This window comes from Halyomorpha halys, unplaced genomic scaffold, assembly GCF_000696795.3.
Source record: "Halyomorpha halys isolate HHAL.00 unplaced genomic scaffold, Hhal_1.1 Scaffold1388.1, whole genome shotgun sequence".
Taxonomy (NCBI): Eukaryota; Metazoa; Arthropoda; class Insecta; order Hemiptera; family Pentatomidae; genus Halyomorpha; species Halyomorpha halys.
In genome coordinates, this window is record NW_027107006.1 from 373,745 (window position 1) to 387,377 (window position 13,633).

At 31.4% G+C, this 13,633-nt stretch overlaps 1 protein-coding gene across 1 annotated transcript in view; it reads left to right on the forward strand.

Annotated features, from left to right (window-relative positions):
* Nucleotides 1–13,633, forward strand: part of LOC106689531 (uncharacterized) — a 48,061-nt gene that overhangs the window by 22,866 nt on the left and 11,562 nt on the right. The gene's annotated exons all lie outside the window — the stretch shown is intronic.

Here is a 13,633-nt window from a genome sequence, read left to right on the forward strand (position 1 = left end):
ATAATAGTATCAAGTGTCAACCATATTGCTTAACGTTCTTAAAAATGGTATACCAAGGTGATATACGGATAGATTTAATCAGTTGTTTATTAATTTTTAAGTTTATTTAAAAATATATTTATTAAATCATATGTTATTAAAATGAATATTGACAGATTTTTTTTGGATTCTCACATGTTGCGGAGTCCAAAAGTGATGATTTCAATTTTTTTTATCTTTTCCTTGCCTTCCCCATGCCAGTCATTTTTGTTTTACAAAACATGATAGAAAATAGTTAAAATTGACAAATATTCAATTTTAAAATGTATATTGCCACTAGAAATTTGTGACTTTCTAGTTCTATCCGAAGGATGTTTGAGGATTCTGTTTTTTTTTTTCTTTTCTGTTTTGTATTTTTTATTTGATTTATAAACTGTATTAAAAACTTTTTGTCAAAAAACTTATTGAACTGTGGGCATATAAATATATGTTTTTTAAAGTCAAAGTTTTAAGTAATTCTAAGTAAAGAATATCTGAAACCTCCGGGATTGACTTTCACCAATCCTTGTTTTAACGGTTCATATATCTCTTCTCAGATTTTTTTTTTTTTTTAATATTTATTTAATGGAAAATTGTAGATTTTTACTACTTTTTATTTATTGATAGATATTACAATCTGCCACACAGATTGTGGGTAATAGGTAATAGTGATGAATGATCTCATACATACTAAAATAAAATAAATTAAATAAATGAATAAAAAAAAACTCTCTTAAAATATCTACAAACAGAAGAATAAACAAAATGAACATAATCAAACTATCGGTATGAAAAACAAATAAATAAAATAACATAATAATAAAATAATATAATATTTATTATTATTATTATATTGTTCCGAATTCCTGACTCAAACAGTCCCTCAAAGTACTCGTATCATTTATTAATCTAGTAATTATCATTCTTAAACATGATAATTTTTATTAATCCTATTCAAAGTCCTTCAAACTATTAACGATTCCTAACTTTCTTATTTTCTATTCCTTTTTCTACGTTCTTTCATAATGATATTTTTCTTTTTTTCAGTACAAAGAGATCACTAATGATCATCGCGCAAATTTTTCATCCTCCCTTTCTCTCCCTAATCGTCACATCCCTCCCCTACCGTTCGAACTCGGGAACGGCAGAAAGAAGGAAAAGAGGAAGGAGGGCACTAAATTCAGAAGACTCTAATGACGGAGGAGGTAGGAGCTGAGGCAAGGTAATTCCCTAACGGTACCGGGGCGGGTCGATGCCCTCCGTCCTTAGTCACTCTGCCTACCTCTTTGCTATCATATCTCTTTGCCGGATATCGATTTATTATCGTTTTTTACGCGATCACTTTCTTATATTATAGTAGTTGACGTTAAAATGGAAGAAAAGTACCGTTATTTTTTTAAGATGTGATTTTAGTAACAATAACTCCTCAAAACTATATCCATGTTCATATAAATCTGGCTCTGATTTATTATTATATTTAACGAATGGTAAGTATACTACTAATTGCATTGAGCTTGGCGGGTCTATGCTTTTATGTTGTCTGGGGAACGGGAGAGACGGCCAGTGTCTGAGGCTGACTTAGGGAGTGAGTCTGGAATCAACAGTTCACTTTTTTGGATCGATACTTCTATAAGCATGTAATATTTAAGGAAAAGAGATGCATATTATTATGATTTTAGGCAATGCTTATTGATATAAACGAGGAATTTGAAAACTGCATCCATTGAACATATCTAAAGTGATAGCATTGCAACGAATATAATGCGCTTGAAAGTTGTTGATGTAGATAACGAAAAAATCACTAAAAGTTTAATCAATACTAAACCGACTGAAATGTATTTGATCAACCGAAACGTAGGTGGGGGAACGTGTCAGATCTGACCTTGAGGATTTGTTTATGACGGAATTTGGTTCACTCATTGGAAAGGAATTCAGCACTATAGCACTTTTATTTGATGATTGTTTATTTATGATGCAGGGATTGTACCTAGCAGGATGCCAATCCTCCCTTTCTTCCCTTCCACCAATCCAAAGACGAAGTCCCATGTCCTTCCAATAAACTGTATTGCCCTCCTCACTTTTACAATATAAAATGATTCGTATATGTGTTCATTTTTTGTGTCAGGCAGGTGTAGGAGCGTTGATGTTTTCTTCCTTCTCGCCCAATGTCAAAATCCCTCAATTTTTTTTTTTTTAATTGTTTATTTAATGTAATTTACAACTGTACAAAATAATACAATAGGTAAATATGTAGTATGTTTCATATACACATGAAAATCTTGGGAAGAAACCACCTATTGCTGGTACTTCAAACATTAATTTAAATTAGAAGGTCCCGTGGACATCTTCTTTTCAGACGCCTCGGAGGATTATCAGGGATTGTTAAGGATGAAAGATTGAGAATTAATGGGTTAGGATGGTTAAGGAGTTTGGAATGAAAAGACGCATATTTGTTTTGGGTAAAATCTGCAACGAATGGGATGTTAAGGTCTTTGTGAACGTAATAAGGAGCATCAAGGATTTTACGTAGGATTTTGGATTGTAACGATTGGATGCGGGAAGAATTTGATGGTTTGGTGGAATCTACGAGCAGTTTCTTGTCGTTTCAGTCTTGTGTGTGGATTCCAAGTAAGTCTCTTGTCAAGATGGAGTCCTAAGTATCGAATCTGTTCAACAGGCATTAGTGGAGTATTTAGAAAGGATACTGTAGGATAGGAGGGCAGAGGTTTACGACTGAGAGTAAAGGTGATCTGGTGGGTTTTGTCAGGCCTCAAATTTAAACCCAAAAATTGGATTTCGTCCAAAAATTATTATTGTTTTAAACATTTTTGTAAAACGCTCAGTCGTTTCTTGTTTCTAAAAAGTTTTGAATTTTTATCTTGTCTTACCTGTCTTCTCTTAGCCTTCTGGCGCCGTCCTCTTTAAGCCTCTGTTGGGTGATGATGGAAGATTATTTTGGGCTTCTGTTCCTCTACTATTCATTGTAACTGTCCATATCACTTCAGCCTTCTTCTTTCTATTGTGTATATTTCTATCGTATTTTCTTCATGTACATAAAGTCCGATCGTACAGTTATGCTTACTGGAAAGAGAAGAATGGCAAAAATTCATAATCTCGTTAAAATATTCTCTCCTAGATGGTAGTAAATACTAACTTGGCTGATTTAATAGTGGCTTCAATAATAAATGTACCAGAAGCGAAAATAGCATGGGAAAATTAAATAAGAAAAATATATATTTATAACTGAAACTAGAAGTGAATTAAGATTTTTTCTTCTTTTTGTATAAAGTTGATAGAAAGTGTTTACCATATTATAAAAAATAAATTTATAGAAGAATTACATAGAACATCCCATGGAATCTTGTTCGATTGCGATTTTACTTCGGCGATATTGTTGAAATTGATTTCTATTAAATTTCCTGTATTTCAAAATTCTCGAAACTGAATTATAATTATGTTGTATGCACGTAATTATAATTTATAGTTGCAATTACTAAATGTCATTGTGATTGTAGTCCACAATTACAATTACTTGGTGATCCAATGTAAATTATATTCCTCTTCATCCAATGTTGTTCGGCTCCTAGAAGTTAATAGAGTTAAGTAGCCAGGGGATTATTAAAATGCTACGAAAAAAACCATAATTAGTGGGATTGAAATCTTAATTATTGACAAAATTACTTTAAAAGGGCTAGTGAAAAAATTAATTGTGTAATAAACTATATCTTATTTTTCAATTCGCTCAGTTATTTTACAGAAATGTCGTCCTCATTTTTCATTACAGATGAATGTGGAGTGATCAATCCTGTCCTCTTCAATCGTTATCTTATCATAAATTTTATAGATAATATTTTTTTTTCATTTTCAAGTATAGCAATGAAAGTAAGAGATAATTTGTAGGATTTAGAATCTACACTAACTCAAACGAACAACATATTTAATTTATTATTTTCTCTGCCCTTTAATGATTTTAATTAGGTTTAAAACTCTTCCAGTAACCATAAGAGTTTAAAATTATTTCATGTGCTTATACTGAACAAAACCTAAATCAAATTCGCCTAAATCAAAACATCTAAATTCGATCCTATAAATATCTATAAAATAAAAGGAATCTTAAATAAGAAAAGTGGTTACTAAAACTGGAAATGCTTGTCTAACGTTTCTAGTATTAGGCGTTTCAGAATTATTTCGTTACACTTGAAAATCAGACTGGCAAGTAGCACTTTTCTATGGATTAGCAAATAATTATGACAAGTTAATGCAAAGTCATCAAAGGCGTACCAAGACTATTTGGGGCCTGTTGAGGTCTCTACCGTCCAAAGAAATAAATAAATCCTGCCATTTTTTTTTTTTATTGAAAAGACAATAAAAATGCAATAAAATTGTCATTAAAATAAAATACAATAGGTCCCTGCCGTGAGGTCCCTTTAGAAAAGTGGAAAAGTCCCGTGGCTCATTTACTCCATCTTTCTGTGAGACACTGATACTAAACGAATTTATCAATTTCTGAATAGTTTTATAGGTAAATTTCCAACAATAAATTGGGATAGGAATGCCAGTTCGTTGTTATTATTATTTTGAGCTTTATTAGATTTTATCTCTCTTTTGTACTTTACGGAAGGAAATATTATCTTAAAGGATGCCTGCCTATCTATTCTATCCAGAGTAAGTCGAGATTAAGTCTATCGATCCATCGCGAAATAAAAGTCATCCACTCTAAGCCGGGTTTGAACCGGTACACAATAGAACGCAGTGACACATAGATTAAAAAGTCAAGTTTTTTTTTTTAAGTCAGCAAGCTCTTTGTATGAAGTTATTTATATGAGAGTAAGAAAAGATAGAGTTTGACTGATTTAAGGAAAAAAATTTTCATTATGTGGTAATCAATATTATCTATTAATTGTCGAAGAAAATCCTGTAGTATATGGTCTAAGGCCAGAGAGCAGATTCTGGATAGAGGGTGTAAGCTTAGACAGATTAACTTTTCAAAAAGTGATCGAGTTTACACTTCTAGGTTCTGGCAAAAATATTACTGACGAAGTAAAGGTCCGAAGGGATTATATTTTGGTTTGAGGCCTCATCTGAGAAACTACCTAATTACGAACTTGATCTCTACAAACCTGTTAACTATCACCTACTCACCGTCCATATATATAGGTTTGAAGCTTAGATGATGAGCGGGATGGGAAACGTGCATCGGTGGAAGGAGTAGGGAGACATAAGTCGGAAATGAGTTTCGAAGAAATGCCACTTAGAAACCTGGACCTGGCGAATGAGCCAGACGAGGTTGGAGTCATCAGCCTTAGAAGGATGGGGTGGGCCGTCCAGTGGATAAATGACTCAGCGATTCCGAAGAACATTTTCACCGAAGTCCTTCACGGAACAAGACAGCGAGGACGACCAAGGTTAAGACGACAGAACAATGATGCATGATGCAAGATATCTGTTAAAACTCGGAACTGGAAAGCGGACGCTCAAGACCGTGACTTCTTGAGGTGAATCAAAAGGGGCATGATTCGCTAATGTGATGTAGAGCCTAAAAAGTTGATGTTACAAAGTTAAAACATAAATTATATTCCAGCCTTTTCTAATTCACATCAAGGTCACGACTGTCCTGATTATGATTGCAAGCTTTGAAGATTAAAATACTTGTGAGGGATTTATGATAGCTATCGTGAGCTTATTTATTTCCGTGTATTTGGACGTTCAGAATTCTTAATCAAGAAGTTTCAACCCACAATGGCTTTTTCACGAAGATAACCACCAACATTAATTTCTATGAGATCATATTTAACGTAGTTCTTCATACTAAATCTATTGGTGAAGTTCGTCCGGTGGAAGGAGTAACGCAAAAGCTTTTTTTTTTTTTGCATTCTTATTAACTAATAAATAAATTCATACTGAGAGCTCGTTGATTTAAATAAAAGGTTAGATTCTTTCGCCCATGTTTTGAAATTTGTATCAGTCGTCCAACTCTGTACAGGTTTGAATCCCGGCTTGGGCTGATTGTTTGAAAAAAATAATGTTGACGCTTTGACCTCGTACTATAACAGGTGCTCACAGTCCAGTAGACGAAGAAAAACAAAATTATTAAACACACCAGGACAAGGAGTCCTCATTTTTAATATGTTGTTGATAGTTCTGATTGTCTTAGAGCAGTGGTTCCCAAATGGGGTTTCGCCAGCATCTTCCAAGAGCTCCGCGAAAATTAAGAATAGGTCATTCTACCTTATCTCAACACAGTTTTGAACCTTACCATATCAGTTTCGCACAAGTTTGTGTAGACATTCTAGCCTTTCTTTGCTGCAAAGATATTATTTGACACTCAATTTGCATCAAATGATAATGTAGAAGTTCCGTAATTTACCTACAACTACCTAAGGGTTCTACATCCAAAAAAAGTTGGTAACCACTGTCTTCGAGTAACTAAGAGTAAACCGAACAAAACAACTATTTGAAAAACATTGTTGTTGAAAAACATTGTTGGAAAACATTATTTTGTTAAATACCATGGAAAATGCTAGTCTTATAAAAATCATTATATGCTTATTCTAAGTAATTTAACAAGCTTCATATTTAGCGCTAATACACATTTGTATGTCTGATAGTTACTAAGATACATTTTCTACGAATTTATGATATGAAAATCATTCATAAATATTTTGTATTTTCCTCCGTTACGATAAAAATATTCAATATTAATCATATTTCATTGATTGAATCGATATTCTTCTGATAAGAGAAGTTAATAAGTTAAAATTGAAGGTTGTTCTTGAACATTTAGAGATTATTCTCATATATTATAGATTTTTGTTAAATTCATAAAACATATCAGACCTGCAATACAATATAGTACAAAAGCCCATGAGGAGAAAAAAGGCAATGATATCACCCCAATTTTTCATTACTTAATTGAAAACTATATATAATTACTAGTAAAAATTGGTGAGTCTGCCAAGTATACGTAGGGGGAATAAGAAATGGGGTGTTTCAAAACGTTAAAAATAATTAATTTTTTATTCGAAGCTCTATATCTTTAAAAATACTAACAACAATAAAAACTCTAAGAGAGCATCATTTAAAGTAGAGTAAGTTTGCTGAAATGTAAGCCCTAATAAAGTTATTTACGTTCAATAGTTCTCGAGATATAGCTTTTTAAAAAGCAACATTTCATAAAAATGTACTGAAAAATTTATTGAACATAGTGAATTTATTTTGAAAAGTCTATATCTCAAAAAGCATTTGACGTGCAGATGTCTATTAGCACTCAAATTAAAGCTAGTTCAATGAGCTATAAAGTAGTTTATGACGTTTATTTTCCTAGGAGTAGTAGTTTTCATGTAATTTGCTCAAATAAATTGATTTATAGTTAATCGGACATATTTTCATTTGCCAAATTTATATTCAAATGAGAATATCATAAAAACTACTACCCCTACGAAGATAAGTGTCATAAAGTACTTTATAGTAAGTTAAATTTCATTTATTTTGAGTGTTGGCAGACATATGTGCGTCTTATGGGTCTAGAGATATATTTTTTTAAAAATCCAACATTTTATACGAACAACTAGAAATTAACATTTTATGAGCTTATTTTGTCAAATATCATAAAAACTACTACTCCTACAAAGATAAACAATATTAACTATTTTATAGTAAATTTAACTAGCTTTAATTTGAGTGCAGGCAGATATGTGTACGTCAAATGGTTTTTGAAATAAAGGTTTTTATAAATAAAACTTATTGTCCTATATATAAATAAATTTATTTTAGAAAATATCATGAAAACTATTATTTCTACGAAGGTAACGGTGATAGTTTTTAAGATATAGAGCTCCGAATGAAAAATTAATGCTTTTTTTAAGGTTTTGAAACAGCCGCCATTTTTTATTCCCCCTACCTATACTTGGCAGACTCATCAGTTTTGACTAGTAATTATACATAGCTTTCATTAAAGTAATCAAAAATTGGGGTGAAATAACTGCCTTTTTTTCTTCCTGGCTCTTGTACTAATATGCGTTTTGAAATTTTTTCCATTCTTGAACTAAAGAGGAAAGTTCGAAGAAAATTGATGTTTGAAGCTACATTTATTCTTCGAAACATTCTCGCAGTATTCTAACTTTTGAAGATACGACCAAAAACTAGCGTCCAATTACTTTCCACAATGGATTCTCAAAGATTGAATAGAAGAGAACTAGCTAGAATTGGGAGGCGCAGGTATTCCGGTCAACCAGATTGTCTGGGCTAACCGTTAGTTCTCTAGTAACTGTTTCATTTCGTTGTGGAACCGTGAAATTCTATAAGCACTAAGATATTATATAACTGGGTATTTCACAAATTACGACTTATTTTAGTGAAGTATTATCGTGTTGTCCTGTAAACCACATAATATGATCAATTAAAAAAATAATTTTAATTTCAATGTTGTCCTCACCTCATGTGTTGGGCAATATTTGTACAAGTGTGATAAATATATTAGGCAATTGTGATAAATATTACGAGCGGCTTCTCTTGAAATTGGTTAGTCATTTCTAATCAATGACAATTCGTTATATTGAAAACTCTAGTTCTAATATTGACGATGTGCGACCGCGTTCTATAAATAAAGTAAAAAATTGTCGGAGATCTACCACGTTAGATAAAGCTATCTTCCATGTTGCATTATTTGTTATTCTACATTAAAGTGTTTATTATTATTTTTTTTTTTTTGTTCGTCAGTCGAATTGCTCTTTTGAACATACGACATAAAATGTCTGATTGAATATATTGATTGCTTCTGAGTGGTTTATATTAATATTAACACAAACTTCAATGATCTAAATTTACTTCTAACTTTTTATTTTAAAACTTCCAACGTTTCGGCCCTTTTTAGGCCATTTTCAAAGACAACCTTAATCATTGAATTGTCACAATGAATGAATACATTAAAATGTCTTTTTTTTGAAGGGAAATTGGGACAATATAACCATATAAAAATACTACGTCGTAGTTTAACAAACTTCACAAATTTCAAAACATAAAAAGGCTTGTGTAAATTTATTTTCTATGTTATTGTTTAGATAATAAGATTTTTTTTAAATAAAATCATGAATTTTTAATATTTGGATCGTTTAAAATTTGTCTAATTTTAAAAAATATAGTTGTTAAAGGACCTGTTAAAGGACTCACGCTGTTGAGTTGCAAAGAGCTTGTTTTAGAAGGTTGTGGGTTCGATTCCCACCAGTCAGTATTTATTTCGTAAAAATAGTTATTTTTTACTCGACTACTACGATTCTAAAAGGAGGGTAAAGTTTATCACGCAACCTTCTCATTTTATGGGCGGGATTTGAAAACGGCGAGTACTATATAAATGTTTAATATATCATTGTTGTGTTTTATAGTTTTAGATAAAACAAAAAATTAACTACATCGAACATTAAAAGTTAAAAAAGTATATAATGTGGAATAACGAAAAATGCATAGATAAACTGAATTTATAAATAAACGTTTATCTTGTTTCCATGATTGTTATGAGAATAGTTTTTAGAAAATAAAATGTTATTGAGAAAAGCCGTTCGATTGTTTACGATTTTTAGTTTGTTTTATTCGCATTAACTTATCTATACATGTAAATAGATCAGAATTAATAAGGAATTTGTTGTTTTGTAATTTGAGTTGAAACCAATAATTATTCGATTATTGGTTTCAACTCAAATTTTGATAATGGCAAGTGAAAGTTAGTGAAATAGTGTAAAGATGGAAACATATTGAAATGGAAAGAACTAATATCTGTATTTATTCATAAAATTTATACGTCTATGTTTAGTAAACGAACAATATAATTGTCTACAATGGTTCTTTATTAAACTAAGTTATTTTGATCGAAAGAAAACACGAGAAAACTCAATAAAATCATTTCTTAACTATTATAAATCATTGGAGAAGTTTGTCGGGGGTGCGGTCAGCAAAGAACAACATAAATAAACAAAACCATATTTATTTATTTTATGCCGACGTTTCGACCTGAGTTTCAGGTCTTCATCAGGGCTATAGAACAAAAGAGATAACAACATTTAGAGAAACATACAATTGAAAAGGAATAATATACAAACAAATTTAGAATTATACAAAATATTGAATTAAGTCATAAATGATAAAAAATTGATAACTGATAATTGAATAGTAAAAAAAATTTTTTAATTGATTGATAATCGTGGAATTAGGTGGTAGTAGATTGAAAACAGTGACAGATGAAATATAATATCATGTAGGTAAGAAGATATGTATAATATAAGATATGCAAGTAGTGTCTAAAAAACTGAAAAAATAAATAAATAAATTGAATCTACAAATTGAACACTATGACAGACAATGAAAAATAGTGAGTGGCTTATATCTGAATTACAGTGTAAGTATTAACTTATTAAATAATTTTTTTTACTATTCAATTATCAGTTATAAATTTTTTATCATTTATGACTTAATTCAATATTTTGTATAATTCTAAATTTGTTTGTATACTATTCCTTTTCAATTGTATGTTTCTCTAAATGTTGTTGTTATCTCTTTTGTTCTATAGCCCTCATGAAGATCTGAAATTCAGGTCGAAACGTCGGCATAAAATAAATTAATATGGTTTTGTTTATTTTTGTTGTTCTTTGCTGACCGCACTCCCCGACAAACTTCTCCAATCATTAATCTACGGTCAACTATCTACACCTTATTATAAATCATGTTCATGTAACCAGCATTACATGATTATAATATTTAATTTACATTGACACATATTCCGAAATTATAAGTGTTTCATTTTACTTCAACTTTAACAAGTGTTCCAGGAACATGAACTAACGTTATTGTTTTTTTTTTCCTTTCTTTTACCAAGTTAATAATAGGAGAGAGTTGACTAGATTTTACTCTACCTCATGAGAGCAGGTAGCGGCCCAGAACATTTTTTACACTTAGGAAGAGGTACTCCCCTATTAGTGAATACCACAATATTCCCAGGTGGGGGGGGGGGAGAATTTTTTGCTCAAATGATGCTATAAGAACCATTTCGCTAATTTCGTTCGTTATTCAAACGCTGTTCTGAAAGACTAACCTATTTCTTCTTGTAATCAATGCTAATTTATTTCTTCTTCTTGTTAATGTATAGATAATTATTTGAATAAATCTAGCGCGCGCATCACACAGCTTTCACTTACCATCTCATTTACATCTCCAAGTTTTGTGTGGATTAGAGGGCTTGTGTTGAAATTATCGAATGACCAACGAAGGCGAAAATTATGAACACTGATTTTTTATTTTTCTGTTGCTACAAAAACTCGTATTTTAAAGTTTCTAGAGGTTGGAGTAACCACAATATACCAGAATATCATTTTTTTTTCTGCCAACAAAGATGAAGAAGCCGGGATAAATAATACAATCGGGTAGTCATGGCATTTCCCCGTTGGGATTTGATATCTTTGATTTTCCTTGTTTCTCCTTCAGTTATTCATAAAATATTTTGTATTTATCGATTTTTAAATATTGCTAACAATGAGAACATGTTTTTAGAGAGAGTTAATAGAGACCAAATATAGACAGATAAGAGTGACAAAGAAATTTGAATATCTTGGAGAGATATATGCAATAACGGTTTGGAGAAAGAGAGTATAAAGGAGAAAGTCACGAAGTTGGAAAGGCTAAGTTTCACAACAGGAAATATTTAAAATTAGAAGAACCATCGTCTAAAGCAAAAATAAGACATTATAACACGGTCATAAAAACAGTAATTTTATACGGAATGGAGACAACATGTCTCCCTAGCCTGGAAAAATGCATGAAAATAGAAAGAAGGATCCTGAGGAGAATCTATGGCCCCAAGAAACACAGGAAGGCTACAGGTTAAGACCCAACCAGGAAATCTACTGGGAGATAAAGGACCTGGAAATCAAAGGAGACTAAACAAGAAACACTTCGACAGAATCCGTAAATACAAGAGCGTAGGAGGATATGTAAAGCAATTGAGAGATGAAAAAATTGAAAATAACAGACAAAGACTACCTGGATAGAGAAAAGGTACGGAAAACAATTGAAATAAATAAATGTTCATGATGAAAATAAAGAAAAACGGAAGGGTACTGCGTTGTCGGAAGAGAGGAAGCAAAGGCACGCAAAAATGATGAGAAGATACTGGGAGAGAAGAAAAGCAAAAATGAGAAAGGAAAAGTAATGATATTCGCGTGGTCTTGAAAGGCCATTCCGTGATTAAAAAAAAATATATAAGAAGATTTTTGAAATATCGTCATTTAAGCCGTGATAGAATAATTTAATGAATATAAACCCCACATGGTATTAAATACAACTTAATTGTAAACTGATTCACTGAGGTAAATCAAAATTTAAATAGTTACTACTATTTGAATTTTATTTACCGGGTGATCGCACCTGGACCATGTTCCATTTATAAATCAAAATTGTTCCAGCCGTTTATTAGAAACCCCCCCCCCACCAAAAAAAAGAAAAATCGATTCTATAAAGTGGCCCTTTTCGCTGGTCGATTTAACCAAAAAGTTGCCCGCATTTCAGGTTCGTATCACTTTTCGTTTTTGAGGTAGGCTGTTCATGCACAGACCATTTTTTCGGGACTTCACTTTTTCGACTCAGAGGATAAAGAAAAATACGAAATTTTTGCAATAAATAATAATGCATATATTAAGAGAAAGTAATCCTCCATACTCATCGATGGTTCCAATCTCATCAAAATGTCATGGTTGGATAGACAGCATGGTTTGACAATTCCAATTTTTTTTTTTTTTTTTTTTTTCTAGTCCGAATTGTGTTGGGACGGATGAAATGTCAGATCTGATTATTTTGGAAGAAACAATAAATAAAATTAAAAAATATCAATAACTTCACTTACATAATAAGTATTAAATTAATCTGCAGACATCCCTATTTCATTTTCTAGCCACGTTTTACAGTTTATTGTGAAATATTCAGGTGTATAATATATTTTTTTCTTTGACGGAATCTGATACATAATGTACAATATTAAATTAAAGATGTTTGGACAAACCCAAGGATAGTGGTAATTGTACCAACGGACTCATTCCTCGAAATTTGTTAATTATTAATTTGTATGAGTTTGTAATACTAACTTATCAACAAAAATAAATTTGTTAATTTAATTTTTTTTATAAATAATAAATAAATAATAAATGACGGAAGCAGGTATTTTTCAGTAGTCGCCCTGATGCTTTGCAGTGGTCGAGGGTGGTAGCTTGAATTGCAAAATAATATCGTTTTCCACTAACAATTAATTCTGTGTTTTTTTTTTACGGAACGGTGTTTCAGGACCACCCGAATATCATCAATTTTTCCTTCTCACTTTCTCTCTTCTTCTATCTCAGTATCTCCTCATCATTTCTGCGTGCATTTCCTTCCTCTCTTCCGACCACGCAGTACCTTTCCGTTTTTCTTGATTTGCACAATAACATTTATTTATTTCAATTTTATTCCGTTCTGTTCTCTATACAGGCAGTCCTTGTCTGTTATTTTCAATTTCTTTGTTTCCTCTCTCGTTTGCTTCACATATCCTCCTACGCTCTTATATTCACGTATTCTGTTAAAGAATTTCTTGTTTAGTCTGCTT